This window comes from Cibotium barometz, chromosome 1 (genome assembly GCF_041138505.1).
Source record: "Cibotium barometz isolate CiBa-2024 chromosome 1, ASM4113850v1, whole genome shotgun sequence".
Lineage (NCBI taxonomy): Eukaryota > Viridiplantae > Streptophyta > Polypodiopsida > Cyatheales > Cibotiaceae > Cibotium > Cibotium barometz.
Window position 1 is genome coordinate 73,240,533 of NC_141046.1, and position 6,710 is coordinate 73,247,242.

Sequence of the window (6,710 nt, forward strand, 5' to 3'; positions counted from 1 at the left end):
TAAAGGGAGAGAGACGGAGAGAGAAAGGGGGGAGAGAGGTCTAACAAAGGATGATAAAAAAGAACCACCTCTTCCCTTTTCTTTCTTCTCCAATCCAGGAAGTTATGTGACATAAATACTTTTAATGGCGTGTGCACGCGAGAGAGAGAGAGAGAGAGAGAGAGAGAGAGAGAGAGCACATCCATTTGTCGAATGATTAATTTGCTCAAGGGCTTTGAATTGATTACAAATCTTATGAATGTAGAATATGCAACATTGCACTTTATAACTTTTGTAATTGCTAACTGGCATTTGATACATGTACTTCAAATTCTTGGATTTCTGGGTACTTTATTTTTCTTGCTATGTTCATGTTCACACACGACTCTTCTCCTTATCAAGCTTCTTACTATTACTATTACTATTTGCAATCAAAAGCAAGGTAAGCTCTGTGGGTGCAACCGATTGCATAACAATGCTAACCTCACACAATCTCATTATAGAGAAAAAGCACTCTATTGCTTAAGTGTGCAAGTAATCCCTCTCTAATTATGAAAACAACCACTTAGCACACAAGAGAGCGAGAGAGTACACTCTAGTTTGGATAATGGGTTTATGTCCTTTCTCATTAGAATGCAGGACCAACTTTTTTATGTGTGGCCGCCGAAGACTTGCTCATAGATTTGCAAAAGCTTTTAAGTACGTATACCATTTCTCTCTTTGAAACAAGACTATAAACATAATCCACCAATAGAAAGTGCAAAAATAAGGAAGAAAAACTCACAACACAGCATTGGGTCTAATGTGTCCCTTGTAGATGGTGGCTCCCCTTCCCATCTGTATTATTTATATCTTTTATTCCAAAAATAGACCCATGGAGGCAATAATAGGATTGAGTACATCCAAATGTGGGTTTTTTTTTTCAAATATAAACCTTAGTACCTTATGCAATACCTAACAATAGAAAAATTGATCTCTTACACATCTAAGATGTGCAAACATAGAATACATTGCAATTACAACTATAACATTCGACGGACAAAGCTAAAATATGGCGTTAATTAAATATAGACATTTGCACACTGTTATAAATACTCTACATGACACCATGATTGGCACTCCACACCATGCTCACACCGTCATCCATGTGTGACACTTTAATTAATTTTCTTGCACTGCTCAACACACATTACTCGTAAGCGTTATAATCACATTGGTTAGAATAATTAATGGGAATCCTTAACAATTAAGATTATGTTCATTGTGGTAGAAACACAACACGAGTAATACACTAGCTCAATATTCATCAACATGATAAATATAGAAATTTGCTTACTGCCATAAACACTCAACATGACACCTTGATTGTTGGCACCCCACACCATGCTTAGACCGTCATCCATGTGTGACACTTGAATCAGTATCCTTGCACTGCTCAACACCGCTTACTCATAAGCATTAATCACAACATGCTTATGTTCATAGGAAGAAACACAACACTGGTAATACTCTAGCTCAATATTCATCTACATGATTATGTTCATAGAGGTAGAATTAGTACACAACACTACTTATATGCTAGCTCAATATTCATCAACATGGTATATCACCCACAATACCAATAATGGCACCAACAAATGCATATACTAATAATACGAGCCTATCAATATTAGTATGAACATAAGTATGTTCATAGGTAAAAAAACAAAACGCCATTAATACACTATCTCAATATTCATGAACATAATAAATCAACCACAATACCAATAACACTAACATGGCCCCAACAAATGCATATAATAATAATACAAGCATGTCAATATTAATAATAATGGCATCCCCCATGATAGTGGCCAATAACACTAACATGGCCCAAATGCATATACTAATAATACGAGCCTATCAGTATTAATATGGCATCACCCACAATACAATATATCATTATGGTACAATGGTATCTCAGATATCCCCAATCAACCATAGAGTGGTCTTCCTAACATTCCTCTCGCTTGGGCTTGCAATTGAGCCTCTTTAAGCCTTGCTTGGACCCATTTAATGCTGAGGTGAGTCACAACTATATCAACTCACATTTTGGGAATCAATTACTGCATATAGTTTTGGACATATCTTAAACATACTAACTCCAAATTTGTCGGAGATCGTAGATTTAGATTCTACTCTTCATGATATGTCACATGAGGGGGTTTTGACAAACTTTTGGACAAGTTCACCATGCTCCCATTTTTCAAATGGGAATGGGATTTTTCCCAAATTATCTAATATGGTGTTTAAAGTCTCTTCGAATAGAGCATGGACCTCCACGAATCCTAAAGTCTCTATATTTTAATCACTACTAAGAGCATGGAGACACCTCTTCTCTAGAGATGTCTCCATAACCTTTCAATGTAATCTCTTCTTTGTTTATTCCTTTTACCACATTCCCTTAGTTCAGCTTCCTCTCATGTGCCTTACCCCCTCCCAAACACCCTTTGGATGCTATCATACTGGTTAGGTCCATGTGTGGTATGGTTGCATCATGTATAAAAAAAACCATGTGCTAATTCACCTTAATTAATTATCAATTGATTTTAGAACTAAAACTGCCAAAATTTTAACCATTTTGCCAAGGTAAGATAAAAGTTCACATGGCATTTTTCAAGCGGATAGTTGCAAGCCATGTTAAAAATATAATTAAATTAAAAGTTGAATCGTTTATTTCCATAAGGGAATGGGCTGCGAAACTTATTATCTGAATCCAATCTAGCAAAGGATGATATAAGAGAACCACCTCTTCCCTCTTCTTTCTTCTCCAACCTAGGAAGTTATATGATATTAGTTATGTGAATCCAAATCTAGAAAATGGGGTGCAACATTAGTTATGTGAATCCAATCTAGCAAAGGATGATAAAGAGAACCACCAGTTCCCTCTATTTTCTTCTCCAATCTAGGAAGTTATGTGACATAGGTGCTTGTAATGGCTAAAGGGAGAGAGATGGAGAGAGAAAGGGGGGAGAGAGGTCTAACAAAGGATGATAAAAAAGAACCACCTCTTCCCTTTTCTTTCTTCTCCAATCCAAGAAGTTATGTGACATAAATACTTTTAATGGCGTGTGCACGAGAGAGAGAGAGAGAGAGAGAGAGAGAGAGAGAGAGAGAGAGAGAGCACATCCATTTGTCGAATGATTAATTTGCTCAAGGGCTTTGAATTGATTACAAATCTTATGAATGTAGAATATGCAACATTGCACTTTATAACTTTTGTAATTGCTAACTGGCATTTGATATATGTACTTCAAATTCTTGGATTTCTGGGTACTTTATTTTTCTTGCTATGTTCATGTTCACACATGACTCTTCTCCTTATCAAGCTTCTTACTATTACTATTAGTATTTGCAATTAAAAGCAAGGTAAGCTCTGTGGGTGCAACCGATTGCATAACAATGCTAACCTCACACAATCTCATTATAGAGAAGAAGCACTCTATTGCTTAAGTGTGCAAGTAATCCCTCTCTAATTATGAAAACAACCACTTAGCACACAAGAGAGCGAGAGAGTACACTCTGGTTTGGATAATGGGTTTATGTCCTTTCTCATTAGAATGCAGGACGACCAACTTTTTTATGTGTGGCTGCCGAAGACTTGCTCATAGATTTACAAAAGCTTTTAAGTACGTATACCATTTCTCTCTTTGAAACAAGACTATAAACATAATCCACCAATAGAAAGTGCAAAAATAAGGAAGAAAAACTCACAACACAGCATTGGGTCTAATGTGTCCCTTGTAGATGGTGGCTCCCTTGCACTGCTCAACACCCATTACTCACATAAGCATTAATCACAACATGCTTATGTTCATAGAAAGAAACACAACACTAGTAATACTCTAGCTCAATATTCATCTACATGATTATGTTCATAGAGGTAGAATTTCTACACAACACCAGTTAAATGCTAGCTCAATATTCGTCAATATGGTATATCACCCACAATACCAATAACACTAAAATGGCACCAACAAATGCATATACTAATAATATGAGCCTATCAATATTAGTATGAACATAATTATGTTCATAAGTAAAAAAACAAAACGCCAGTAATACACTATCTCAATATTCATGAACATAATAAATCACCCACAATACCAAGAACACTAACATGGCCCCAACAAATGCATATAATAATAATACAAGCATGTCAATATTAATAATAATGGCATCCCCCATGATAGTGGCCAATAACACTAACATGGCCCAAATGCATATACTAATAGTACGAGCCTATCAGTATTAATATGGCATCACCCACAATACAATATATCATTATGGTACAATGGTATGTCAGATATCCCCAATCAACCATAGAGTGGTCTTCCTAACATCCCGCTTGCTTGGGTATGCAATTGAGCCTCTTTAAGCCTTGCTTGGACCCATTTAATGCTGAGGTGAGTCACAACTATATCAACTCACATTTTGGGAATCAATTACTCCATATAGTTTTGGACATATCTTAAACATACTAACTCCAAATTTGTTGTAGATCGTAGATTTAGATTCTACTCTTCAAGATCTTTCCGATGATATGTCACATGAGGGGGTTTTGACAAACTTTTGGACAAGTTCACCATGCTCCGATTTTTCAAATGGGAATGGGATTTTTCCCAAATTATCTAATATGGTGTTTAAAGTCTCTTCGAATCTCTACAAAGAGCATGGACTTCTTTCTTAGAGGTGTCTCCACGAATCCTAAAGTCTCTATATTTTAATCACTACTAAGAGCATGGAGACACCTCTTCTCTAGAGATGTCTCCATAACCTTTCAATGTAATCTCTTCTTCGTTTATTCCTTTTACCACATTCCCTTAGTTCAGCTCCCTCTCATGTGCCGTACCCCATCCCAAACACCCTTTGGATGCTATCATACTGGTTAGGTCAATGTGTGGTATGGTTGCATCATGTATAGAAAAAACCATGTGCTAATTCACCTTAATTAATTATCAATTGATTTTAGAACTAAAACTGCCAAAATTTTAGCCATTTTGCCAAGGTAAGATAAAAGTTCACATGGCATTTTTCAAGCGGATAGTTGCAAGCCATGTTAAAAATATAATTAAATTAAAAGTTGAAACGTTTATTTCCATAAGGGAATGGGCTGCGAAACTAATTATCTGAATCCAATATAGCAAAGGATGATATAAGAGAACCACCTCTTCCCTCTTCTTTCTTCTCCAACCTAGGAAGTTATATGATATTAGTTATGTGAATCCAAATCTAGAAAATGGGGTGCAACATTAGTTATGTGAATCCAATCTAGAAAAGGATGATAAAGAGAACCACCAGTTCCCTCTATTTTCTTCTCCAATCTAGAAAGTTATGTGACATAGGTGCTTGTAATGGCTAAAGGGAGAGAGATGGAGAGAGAAAGGGGGGAGAGAGGTCTAACAAAGGATGATAAAAAAGAACCACCTCTTCCCTTTTCTTTCTTCTCCAATCCAGGAAGTTATGTGACATAAATACTTTTAATGGCGTGTGCACGCGAGAGAGAGAGAGAGAGAGAGAGAGAGAGAGAGAGAGAGAGAGAGAGAGAGAGAGAGAGAGAGAGAGAGAGAGAGCACATCCATTTGTCGAATGATTAATTTGCTCAAGGGCTTTGAATTGATTACAAATCTTATGAATGTAGAATATGCAACATTGCACTTTATAACTTTTGTAATTGCTAACTGGCATTTGATACATGTACTTCAAATTCTTGGATTTCTGGGTACTTTATTTTTCTTGCTATGTTCATGTTCACACACGACTCTTCTCCTTATCAAGCTTCTTACTATTACTATTACTATTTGCAATCAAAAGCAAGGTAAGCTCTGTGGGTGCAACCGATTGCATAACAATGCTAACCTCACACAATCTCATTATAGAGAAAAAGCACTCTATTGCTTAAGTGTGCAAGTAATCCCTCTCTAATTATGAAAACAACCACTTAGCACACAAGAGAGCGAGAGAGTACACTCTAGTTTGGATAATGGGTTTATGTCCTTTCTCATTAGAATGCAGGACCAACTTTTTTATGTGTGGCCGCCGAAGACTTGCTCATAGATTTGCAAAAGCTTTTAAGTACGTATACCATTTCTCTCTTTGAAACAAGACTATAAACATAATCCACCAATAGAAAGTGCAAAAATAAGGAAGAAAAACTCACAACACAGCATTGGGTCTAATGTGTCCCTTGTAGATGGTGGCTCCCCTTCCCATCTGTATTATTTATATCTTTTATTCCAAAAATAGACCCATGGAGGCAATAATAGGATTGAGTACATCCAAATGTGGGTTTTTTTTTCAAATATAAACCTTAGTACCTTATGCAATACCTAACAATAGAAAAATTGATCTCTTACACATCTAAGATGTGCAAACATAGAATACATTGCAATTACAACTATAACATTCGACGGACAAAGCTAAAATATGGCGTTAATTAAATATAGACATTTGCACACTGTTATAAATACTCTACATGACACCATGATTGGCACTCCACACCATGCTCACACCGTCATCCATGTGTGACACTTTAATTAATTTTCTTGCACTGCTCAACACACATTACTCGTAAGCGTTATAATCACATTGGTTAGAATAATTAATGGGAATCCTTAACAATTAAGATTATGTTCATTGTGGTAGAAACACAACACGAGTAATACACTAGCTCAATATTCATCAACATGATA